This window comes from Physeter macrocephalus, chromosome 3 (genome assembly GCF_002837175.3).
Source record: "Physeter macrocephalus isolate SW-GA chromosome 3, ASM283717v5, whole genome shotgun sequence".
NCBI lineage: Eukaryota > Metazoa > Chordata > Mammalia > Artiodactyla > Physeteridae > Physeter > Physeter macrocephalus.
Window position 1 is genome coordinate 3433480 of NC_041216.1, and position 12497 is coordinate 3445976.

General features: G+C 41.5%; 1 long non-coding RNA gene across 2 annotated transcripts; it reads right to left on the reverse strand.

Annotated features, from left to right (window-relative positions):
• Positions 1 to 6130: 6130 nt before the first annotated feature.
• On the reverse strand, positions 6131 to 11955 carry LOC114485108 (uncharacterized). Of its 2 annotated transcripts, XR_003678593.2 has the most exons (4): positions 11906 to 11955; positions 11111 to 11277; positions 7219 to 7332; positions 6131 to 7138 (listed from the first exon to the last, which is right to left on the reverse strand). It is a non-coding gene; the product is annotated as an uncharacterized lncRNA (long non-coding RNA). The 2 variants fall into 2 exon arrangements; XR_003678590.2 differs by having other exon boundaries at positions 6131 to 7332.
• Positions 11956 to 12497: the final 542 nt, after the last annotated feature.

Consider the following 12497-nt stretch of genomic DNA (forward strand, 5'->3'; position numbering starts at 1 on the left):
ATGCGGGCCTCCCTCTGCTGTGGCCTCTCCCGTTGCGGAGCACAGGCTCCGGACGCGCAGGCTCAGCGGCCATGGCTCACGGGCCCAGCCGCTCCGCGGCATGCGGGATCCTCCCAGACCGGGGCGCGAACCCGGTTCCCCTGCATCGGCAGGCGGACGCGCAACCACTGCGCCACCAGGGAAGCCCATGTAACTTACAGTTTTGACTGTCCTTATTATCACATCGATTGTAGAGGATTTCTCTTCCACGTAGATTCTACTAAAGGTTAATATTTCCTTTCTGACTGAAGTCTATATCACACTTGTTAATATCAATTTTTCTCTTGTGTAAAGAGAGAAAATTCTCAGATGAATGTGAAGTGTTGAAGCCTGAGAGGAGCCTTACCACACTTATCATATTTATAGGGTCTCTCTCCCCGTGAGCTCTCTTATGAATGCCAAGTTTCACACAGAAAAATTCTTACCACACGTACCACACTGATATATTCCTCTCCCGAATGGGAATGGGGTGTATAATTGAGAAGAGTGGAGCACCTGGTGAAGCCCTTACTGTGCTCTTCATGTGGATCTGGTTTCTCTCCCATGTGGACTCTGATGATCTCTAAGATCAGCAGCTCTGTAATAACTCTCACCACCTTTACCTCCTTTATAGGGTTTCTCTCCTGCATAGATGCTTTCATGATTGCAAATGTTTTTGTACTGGCTGATACCCTCAACCCACTCAGCACATTTGCAAGGCCCTTCTGCTGTGTGAACTCCAAGATTGTTAGAAGATTTTATTTTAGCTCATCTAAAAAAGGTGTGTGCCGGACTTCCCTGGTGGCACAGTGGTTGAGAACCTGCCTGTCAATGCAGGGGACATGGGTTTGGGCCCTGGTACAGGAAGATCCCACGTGCTGCGGAGCAACTAAACCCATGCACCACAACTATTGAGCCCACGCGCCACAACTACAGAAGCCCGTGCGCCTAGAGCCCGTGCTCCACAACAAGAGAGGCCACTGCAATGAGAAGCCCGCGCACCACAACGTAGAGTAGCCCCCGCTTGCTGCAACTAGAGAAAGCCCATGTGCAGCAAGCAATGAAGACTCAATGCAGCCAAAAATAAATAAATAAATATGAATCTCATATAAACAAACAAACAAACAAACAACTAAATAAATAAAAGGGTGTGTGGTAGGAAGCTTCTGATATGGCTCCCATGATATTCATGCCTCCATGTAATCACAGCCTTGGATAATTCCTTCCTCTTGAGTTCAGGCTGGACCGAACAACTTGCTTCTAACAGATAGAATGAGAAAAACTAACAATATTAATTTCCCTTTCATTTTCTTAAACTGAAATGATATGGTAATGGTGATGGGGATGCTACTTCTGTGATCAGGTTACAAATGACTGTGACTCTGTCTTGCTGGTCATCTTTCTGGCTCTTCTTGCATGTTTGCCTTGATGGAGAGAGCTACTTGGCAAGGGACTAAGGGCAGTCTGCAGCCGACAGCCAGTAAGGAACTGAGGCACACAATCGAACAGCCTCAAGTAACTGAGTCCTGCTAATAACCATGCTTGGAAGTGGATCCTTCCCCTGTTGAACCTTCATTTGGGACTGCTGCCCCAGCCAACACCTTGACTGAAGCCTTGTGAGAGACTGAAACAGATGACCCAGTGAAGCTCTGCCTGGACCCCTGACCCACAGAAACTGAGTTAATAAATGTATGTTGTCTTAAGCCACTAAGTTTTGGGGTAATTTGTCACAGAGCAATAGATAAATAATACAGTGTGTAGTGATGTCTCATTGTGGGTTTTATTTATTTATTATTTATTTATTTATTTTTGGCTGTGTCAGGTCTTAGTTGCAGCACATGGGATCTTTCGTTGCAGTGCGTGGGCTTCTCTCTAGTTGTGCCGCTTGGGCTCCAGAGCTTGCAGGCTCAGTAGTTGTGGCGCACAGGCTTAGTTGCCCCCTGGCATGTGGGATCTTAGTTCCCCAACCAGGGATTGAACCGCGTCCCCTGCACCGGAAGGCGGATTCTTAACCACTGGACCACCAGGGAAGTCCCTCTCAGTGTGGTTTTAATTTGCATTTCCCTAATGACTAATAATGTCGAGGATCTTTTCAGGTGCTTATTTACCATCTGTGTACCTTCTCTGGTGGACTATCATTCATATATTTTTTTAAAATCGGGTTGTTTGCTTTCTTATTGTTGAATTTTGAGAGATTTTTAAAAGATATAGTCTGGCATATTCCTTTGTCATACAAGTGTTTTCTCCTAGTCTGTGGTTTGCCTTTTTATTCCCTTAACAGTGTCCTTCACAGAGCATAAGTTTTAAATTCCCATGAAATCAATTTTTTTCTTTCATGGATTGTGCTTTTGCTATCTTATCTAAGAACTCTGCTTAACTAGAAGTCATGAACATTTTCTCTTATGTTTTCTTCTAAGAGTTCTTTAATCTTATGTTTTACATTTAGATCTCTGATCCATTTTTTTGAAAAACAGCTTTATTAAGGTATAATTCACATACCATACAATTCATCCATTTAATGTGTAAATTAAATGTTTTTCAGTATATTCAGAGTTGTGCAACCATCACCACACCTAATTTTAGGACATTTTTATCCACCCCCCCCGCAAAAAAAACCCACACCCATTAGCAATAAATCCCCTTTTCCACTTTCTACCTTTAGTCTCGAGCAACCATTAATCTACATTCCATCTCTTCAATCTTGCTTATTTTAAGCATTTTATATAACTTGAATCATACAATATGTGATATTTTGTGACTTCTTTCACTTAGCATATTTTCAAGGTCCATCCATGTTGTAACATGCATCGGTACTTCATTTCTTATTATAGCTGAATAATAGTCCACTGTATGAATATACTATATTTTATTTACCCATTCACCAGTTGATGGACATTTAACTGTTTCAGCTTTTTAGTTATTATGAACACTGCTGCTATGAACATTTGTGCACACATTTTTGTGTGGACAAATGTTTTCATTTCTCTTGGGTGTACCCAGGAGTAGAACTGCTGGGTCTTTTGGCAACTCTATGTTTAACTTTTTGGGGAACTGCCAAATTGTTTTCCAAAGTGGTTGCACCATTTTACAATTCCATCAGTAATATATGACAGTTCCAGCCATCACTGCTTGTTACCGTCTTTTTGATTAGTGACATGCTAGTGAATGTGAAGTGGTGTCTCACTGTGGTCTAGCTACAATCCATTTTGAGTTAATTTTTTACAGTATAAATTGTAGATCAAGGTTCATATTTTTGCATATAGACGTCCAGTTCTAGCACCATTCATTGAAGACTTTCCTTTCTCTACTGAATTGCTATTGCACCTTGGTCAAAAATCAGTTCATCATATTTGTGAGTCTATTTCTGGGATTTCTATTCTGTCTCATTATTCTATGTTATCCTTTTGCCCAGATTACACTGCCTGGGCAAATCTGACTGCTGTAGATTTATAGTATGTCTTAAAATCAGGTATGAGTCCTCCAGACTTTGTTCTTCTTTTTCAAAATTGTCTTGTCTAGTCTAGTTCCTTAACCTTTCTATATAAATTTTTGTTTGGGATTGCATTAAATCTATAGGTCAATTTGGGCAGAACTGCCATCTTTACTATTTTGAGTCTTCTAACCCATATGCATATGTCTCTTCACTTTAGTTCTTTTTTCACCTCTTTCCTTAGCACATAAAACCTCACGTAATTTGTTATATTTATACTTAAGCATTTCTTTCTCCTTTGGAACTAATGCAAATGGTACTGTTTTTTAAATTTGTGTTTCCAGTTGTTCATTGCTAATATATAGAAATACAACGGATTTCTGTATATTGATCTTGTATCCTGCAACCTTGCTAAACTTTTTAGTTCTAAGAGCCTTTTAATAGATTCTTTGGGATATATTACGTAGACAATCATCATATCATCTGTGAATAGTTTTACTTCTTCCTTTTCAACTAGAATGCCTTTAGTTTTCTCCAGACTTATTGCATTTGCTAAGACTTCCACAGCAATATTCAATAGGAGTAATGACAGTAGACATTCTTGCATTAATTTCCAGTCTTAGGAGGAAAGCATTCCATCTTTCACCATTAAGTATGATGTTAGCTGTAGTTTTATTGCAGATGACCTTCATCAGACTGAAGAAGTTCCCTTCTATTCCTAGTTTGCTGAATTTTAATTATGAATGAATGTTAAGTTTTTAAAGTGCTTTTTCTGGACCTATTTATATGATCATGTAGTTTTTCTTAAATCTGTTAATGTGGAGAATTACATTGATTTTCAAGTGTTGAATCAGTCTTGTATTCCTGGAATGAACACCATTTGGTTATCTTTTTTATATATTGAATTTCACTTGCTAATATTTTGTTGAGGAAGTTTTGCTTCTATGTACGGAGGGCAGGGATATTGGTTTGTAGTTTTCTTGGATCTTTGTCTCGTTTTGATATGAGATTACTGCTGGCATTACTAAAATGAGCTAGGAAGTATTACCTCTTTATCTTCTGGAAGAGATTGTGAACAATTGTTGTTGTTTCTTCCTTAAATGTTTAGTAGAATTCACCAGTGAAATCATCTGGGCCTAGGGTTTTCTTTTTTGGAAGCCATGAATTAGATTTAATAGGTATAGGACTATCCACTTTATTTCTCCTTGAATGAGTTTTGGTAATTTGTGTCTTTCAAGAAATTGGTCCATTTCATTTAAGTTGCTGCATATATGTGCATAGAGTTGTTCATGGTATTTCCTTATTATACTTTTAATATTTGTAGGGAGACTAGTGATGTCCCCTCCTTCATTCTTTATGTCAGGACTTCGTGTCTTCCCTTTTTTTTTTTTTTTTTTTTTGCGGTACACGGGCCTCTCACTGTTGTGGCCTCTCCCGTTGTGGAGCACAGGCTCCGGACGCGCAGGCTCAGTGGCCATGGCTCATGGGCCCAGCCGTTCCGCGGCATGTGGGATCTTCCCGGACTGGGGCACAAACCTGTGTCCCCTGCATCGGCAGGCGGACTCTCAACCACTGTGCCACCAGGGAAGCCCTGTGTCTTCCCTCTTTTTATCTTGGTCAGTCTGGCTAGATATTTATCAACTTTACTGATTTTTTTTTTTTTAAGAATCAGCTTTTGGTTTCATTGATTTTCTCTATTTTTCTGTTTTCGATTTTATTAATTTCTGCTCTTATCTTTATTATCCCCTTCTGCTTGCTTTGAGTTTATTTTGCTCTTCTTTTTCTAGGTTATTTAGTGAATTACCCGCTTTGAAGACTCCAGAACCATAGTAACAAATCCTGATTAAAATAGGCCAAAAAAAAAAAAAGGAAATCAGACAAATCTATAGATGGAAAAATTACATATAAAACATTTTATTAAGATAATTAATCATAAAATAATTAATAGAGAAACCAATATTATAATATCAATAAATGCCAAAATGACATTGGATCTCATTCAGCATTATTTTAAAAATAGGTAGAATGTTCAAATCAAAACTACATTAAGGGGCTTCCCTGGTTGCACAGTGGTTAAGAATCCACCTGTCAATGCAGGGAACACAGATTCAAGCCCTGGTCTGGGAAGATCCCACATGCCGCGGAACAACTAAACACATGTGCCACAACTACTGAGCCCACGTGCCACAACTACCAAAGCCTGCGCACCTACAGCCCGTGCTCTGCAACAAGAGAAGCCACCACAATAAGAAGCCCGTGCACCACAATGAAGAGTAGCCTCCGCTCGTTGCAACTAGAGAAAGCCCACATGCAGCAACGAAGGCCCAATGCAGCCAAAAATAAATAAATAAATAAATAAAACTACATTAAGAATACAAAAAGGAAAAAAGTACAGAAAATCCTCACTCTCACTCCTGTCCCCCCAATTATTTTATTAGTCCCTTGTTTATCCTTCCAGTGTGACATTATGCAAATATAAGCAAATATGGATATATATTCTCATTCTCCTTACATAAAATTCATTATATATATTTCTATAAAATATATATTTATATACACATACACACATTGTTCTTCACCTTGCATTTTTCATTTAATAATATATCTTCGAGGCATTTCCATTTGAACAAGGAAATTTTCCTTACTTTTTATTACAGCTGTATACCATTCCACTGTGTGGATATAGTTTATTAAACCAGCTCTCTGTTGGTGGACATTTGTGTTGTTTTCTATTTTTTACTATTGGAAACAATGCCAAATATTTGCAAAGCACATGTACAAGTGTATCTGTGGGATAGAGTCTCTGAAATAGAATATCTGGATCAAAAGGCAAATGTATCTACAGTGTAGGTAGATATTGTCAAATTCTTCTCCATAGGAGTTGTTCTATTTTGCAAGCACCATGGCAATGTAGGAAAATGCCTCCTTCTGTATGCCTCATTAACAACAGTTTTTTTTTAATTTTCAATTTTTTGCTAATCCCATAGGTGAAAAATGATATCTCAGCATGGTTCTGATGTGCATTTCTCATATTATGAGAAAAGTCTGTCATCCTTCCATACATTTAAGGGCCATTTGTATTATGTCTGAACAGTCTCTTCACATTTTTTTGTGTGCTTTTTCTTCTTAATTAATTAATATTTGGCTGCGTTGGGTCTTTGTTGCTGCGCGCGGGTTTTCTCTAGTTGTGGCGAGTGGGGACTACTCTTCGTTGCGGTACACGGGCTTCTCATTGCAGTGGCTTCTCTTGTGGCGGAGCATGGGCTCTAGGTACATGGGCTTCAGTAGTTGTGGCCTGCAGGCTCTAGAGCGCAGGATCAGTAGTTGTGGCACACGGGCTTAGTTGCTCTGCAGCATGTGGGATCTTCCTGGACCAGGGCTCAAACCCGTGTCCCCTGCATTGGCAGGTGGATTCTTAACCACTGCACCACCAGGGAAGTCCCTGTGCTTTTTCTTCTTGATTTCTAAGAGCTCTTGATAAATAGGCAGATGAATCTCTTTGTGATATGGATTGGAAATATTTTCACCAGTTGTAATCTTTTATCCAGTTTGTATTCTTCCTCAGGGAACTGGTGAGGGAAAGCCTTTCTCTTTCCTAAAGCCCTCCCTCAGTGTCTCGTTCCCACTCAGTACTCACTCATTCATTCATTCACTCATGGGGATTCAACAGAACATGGATGAAGGCAGAGCCTGGGGGGGAAAAAGAACCATTTCATGATCTTATATACCCCACTGAGTTGACACTCCATGATTAAACCAGTTACACTTACTTCTGTTTCATAATGTTTTCGTATTTTACAATAGGCATGTACCATTTTGTAATTAGAAGAGTTAATACTGTTGTCACTAAGGATTGGGAAGCATTAGAGACTGCTTGCAAAATCCTGAAAAACATAAAATAGAAAATAAAAATCATCCATTGACACTATTAATATATTAGTATATTTCTTTCCAGTTTTTTCCTCTATGTATGTGTCTTTATATCTGCTATATTATGCAAATTTTCTAAGTCATTAAAAATGATTCAAAAACATCACTTTTCTTGTTGGAGAATACTGCATCATAGAGATATACTATGATACATTATGACATCCTCTGGATTGTAAAGTAATCCTTTCCTTCTTTTAAAAAATGTAGAAATAACACATGGTAATGTACACCTTTTACACATAATTTATTTGATTATTCCCTTAACACAGATTCTTAGATGTAAAATTTCTTAGTCAATTGGCATAAACATTTTAAAGGCTTTTGATACATACTGCCAAATTGCATCCTGCAAGGGATGCTGCCAAAGTATTCAAGGGAAATTTAATTTCTAATAAATGCACTGAAATGCATTTATTAGAAAACAAGAAAGGCTAAAAATAAATTCTGGGCTTCCCTAGTGGTGCAGTGGTTGAGAGTCCGCCTGCCGATGCAGGGGACGCGGGTTCGTGCCCTGGTCCGGGAAGATCCCACATGCTGCAGAGTGGCTAGGCCCGTGAGCCATGGCCGCTGAGCCTGCACGTCCGGAGCCTGTGCTCCGCAACAGGAGAGGCCACAACAGTGAGAGGCCCGCGTACCGCAAAAAAAAAAAAAAAAATTAAAAAAAAATAATAAATAAATAAATAAACTCTAACCATGTAACTCAAGACGCTAGGAAAAAAAAAAGATACACCCAATAAAAGTAGAAGGATATAATAAAGAATGAAAAATTAACAAAAGAGAAAATAGCATGTAAAATCTATTTTACATGCTACTGTCTTGATTAGGGAAAATATAAGTAAACCCACTCCTATATACATTTAGTAAAATGGCAGAACACGCTTCTGCTTTTCAGGATTTTGCAAATCCTAATTTTAAAACTAACCAGAGAGAAAAGTCAGGCTCTCTCAAAAGAAACAATAATTAGACTAATAACAGACCTTTAATAGCAGCACTAGAGGTTAAGGAACTACTGAGAAAAATTAAATGCCAATTTAGAATTCTATACCCAGCTATGCTATAATTCACAAGTAAGGGAGAAATAAAGAATTTACTACTCTCAGACATACTTGCTGAAAAACTACTGAAGGATTCATTTATTTTATTTACGTAAGAAATACTTTTATAAGGCTTAGTATATGCCTGGCACTATTTTAATCACTCTACAAACATTAATTCATTTGCTCCTAATAACAACCCCATGAAGTAAATAATACTATCATTTCTCTTTTACAGATGGAGAAATTGAAGCACAAAGAAATTAAGTACTCTGCCCAGGGTCACATCGCTAGAGATCTACAGAGCCAGATATCAAACCCAGGCAGGCTGACTGCAGAGCTGGTGCTTTTAACCACGACACAAGCTGCAACTGCTCTGGGAGGCTGAGGAAATGGAGCTCAGAAGGAAGGAGGAAATGCAAGAACCAGTGGTAAGAAACTGGTAAATGTTCCGGTTAATCCAAACTTGTGTTGGCTATTTACAACATATAATAATAGTGATAAATCTGGGGTGTGTTAAAAACATGATGAAATTAAAACCATGTATTGATACAATAACATGTAACATGGGAGGAGGAGCAGAGTTATTGTTCTGTTCTATCTTGTTAAGGAGGGGCTTAATTTATGCAAGTTAACATAAAATAAAAGGAGATAAAATGTAAATACTAATCTTGTAGAGGAAAATAAAGGGAGAATAAAGAAAATATAATCTAATAGAAAGAACGAAATGAGAGAAAAAGAAACAAAACTCCCCAAATCCCAATCCAACAGATGTTTTCAAAAATTTTAGCAAGCTGATCCTACAATTTATATGAAAGAATAAAGGGTTTTAAATAGTTAAGACAATTACTATAAAGCTATAGTACTCAAAAATGTGTTACTGGCACAGGGATATACAAATAATCTATTGAAAAGAATAGCTGTCTGATAGCTTAGAACATGACAGCAGTTAAAATCCATGACTTCGTTCTAAAACATCAGCATAAAAAAATATCAAAACTGTAATGTTTGGTGAATCAAGAAAATTGCAAAAAGATAATGTACAAGATGATATTATCTATGTAAAAATTTAAGATACCATGAACATACAGGTAATAAAAAAACCAAAAACATACAGAGGAACAACACATAGTAACTAAAGCATAATGGTTACCTCTGAGCAGAGTTGAGAGAATAGAGCATGAGGCTTTAGTTGTATCTGTTGCTTTTTTTTTTTTCCATACCAAAAAAAAAAAAAATATACCTGAAGCTCTTATGGCAAAAAATTTAACATCTACTTAATCTCAGTTGAGAAAATAGCTGTTACATTTTCTGAACTTTTCTGTATGTCTGAAATATTTTGTACTTAAAATATTTTTTAAATCTAAAAACAGAGAGGAAGAAAATAAAAGAGACAGAAAGGAAAGAGGAAGAAGGAAAAGAAACTAATATAAAACCTCAGTGTTCTGAGAATTTTATTATTACCTTCATTCAGTGGTATTCGGGTGCCATCATAGTCCTCAGGGATACCAATCCCCTTTCCCGACTTAGGCCAGTGGTCCCTGGACAGCTCAACTGGCAGTCCTAAAGAGCCCCCAAAGCCTTTCTAACCCCCAAATGGTTGTTTAGCGGGGATGCAGAAAAACACATTGCTCTTAGGTGAAGGACTCAGTGGAAATGTTGACCAACTTTCTCTGTTCCCTACCCAGATTTAGAGATGACACTGGGTCACTGACCTTTTCATAACCTCCACTGGTCCAGGTCTTCCCTTTTCATTGCCAGAACCCCAGGCTGTTCTCTAGTTAATTTATGCCTCCTGAAGGGGGTCAAGCTTATTATTGCCTGCATATATGATCCTTCCTTCTATTGGAGGGATAATGGTCCCGCCTGATTTGGGCCACGTGGGGAAATTATGGGGCATAGAGTTGCCTTCCAAGGCCCCTCACAGCAGCTCTTCCACCTCTGGTCCCAACTGGCCCTGATGCCACTGGGGTCCATCCCTACCCACTACAGACCACACTCTGGTCAACATAGATCTCCAAGGAGAGCCCTGTACTGGAGGTCGAGACACCTGCTGGAGACTTAGGAGATGCCTCGGGGCTTCCCACCCCCATCATCCCCCGCAACGACCTCCCAGGCACTGTTCTTTTCCTTTTCCTTCTAACCATTCCCTAACCTTTCATACTTGCTTTCCTCTCCTCTAACTCCCCTCTGTAAACCCTGACCCAGCCCCCCTTTTTTTAGCTATCTCTTCTATAGACACTTATCCTGAAGATGCCTCACCTGGGGATTTCTATAATCCATGGTGCGAAGCTCCCAGCAGCCTGATGACATGATGGGCAGGGAGATACTCAATCAGGGCCAGGAGGCTTCCAGCCTATAAGGGCACTTTGCCAGGTAAGGGGCATCTCTCCCAAAAGGAAGACCTTGTTAATCCTTGGCCCTGGATAACTCATTGGTTATGTCTAACAAAAACCTCTTTGAGGTGAAATATAAAACAAAAGAAGAGCTACTGCTACCAGATTCTGGAGCCATGAAACAAGCCTGCCTTGCAGCCCCCAGAGTGGCCAGCCTCGCCCGAACCATTCCCTCAACCAGCCTTCCCTACGTTGCCTTCTCCTCTCCACACTACAGACTGTTCACCACCTCAGGTAAGAGATGGGGAACAGTCTATTCTAAGTCCACGGTCTCTCCCTGTTCTCTGAAGGTGTCACCTGACCCGAGCCTTGCTGAGGAACGTCCATAGCCCCAGCAGCTCCAGAACCACTTCCTCCTCCAGACTAGTAGTTTTGGCAGGAAGCCTCAAGGTCACAGGTGTATCCTCTCAAGATGGGGTCCAGCTGCCTGAGGAGTTGCGGTCTTCTTTCCTATCAGCATGGCTTGTTCCTGTGGGCTCAAGAACAGCAAGAGTGCCACAGTCGGAAATCCAGCCGGGCTCAAAGTTACACTAAGCGTCTCCCAGGATACATACGGAGGAACTCCGGCTAGGGACCTCTGGACACCGGGACTACAAAGCCGGCGGCCAAACACTTGAAGGAGAAACCCGATACATCAGAGGGTGGAAGCGCCCGCACACATTGCTCTGGGGTAGATACGCGGCTGATCCGCCCCGCCGATATGCTGCGATCGCAGCCCCGACCTGGGGGCGCCCACAGCTGGGAGCAGCGGGGCACAGGGGGCCAAGCCAAGGCTGGAGTCTGAAGGAGAAGGGTATCCTGGAGTCACGGGGGTGGAGGGGGGTTCCACGAACGCTCCTGTCTGCGGTGAGCAGAGCCGGTGACTGTGCCTGCTTTAGAGAACCTGGTAGGAGCTGACCCTCCACAGCCAAATCGCGGGTGACACAGTCTTTCGGGGACCATCGCTCCCCGGGCCCCAGACTTGGGGCTTCAAGTCCCTCAATCCCACCCCTACTCTGGCCCTCTGATAGCCATCTTCCCTTTGCCCCAGGGTGCCCCTCTGAACCCCAGTCTTGCCAGAAGTAGCTCCTGCCGCTGCCAAGAGCCGCAAGACTCACCTGGCTCAAGCCGGGTCTCGGGTCTCTGGTCTCCCGGCCCGGGAACAAGCCCGCTGGGGCTGTACTGCGCCTGCGCGGAGAGAGCCCGGCGTCTCCCACAAGACCCCGCGGCGCGCCGCCTCGGTCCTTCCCGCCGCTGTCTCCATCGCCTGTTCCCCCGGCTGTGGCATGTGGAGGGTTGTCCTTCAGCCTTGCCAAGGGCTAGAAACGCCACTTTTTAGTTTCAGTTCCTGGGATCCTACAGTGGCAGTGCCATGTAGAAGCTTGCTATCTACTACGGAGGTTTGAGTGGGGAGGGGAGGATGTGCAGGCTGGGTGAGACTGCGCGCTGGGACTTCTCCCCCTCACGCTTGGGAGCCTGGCTTTGTTGTCAAACCCAAGTTCATGTGCCCAATCAACGCCCAGTGAGACCAGGGTTTGGAGCCAAGAAAAGTCTGTTGCAGGGCTGAGCAAGGAGAACAGGGCAACAGGGTGGCTCTTGATCAAAAGACCTGCAATCCCTGATGACTAGGAGGAAGAGTGTTTATAAGCAAAATTTGGGTGGGGGCGGTGTTTGCAGAGTGTGTGACCTTCCTCTGATTGGTTGGTGGGA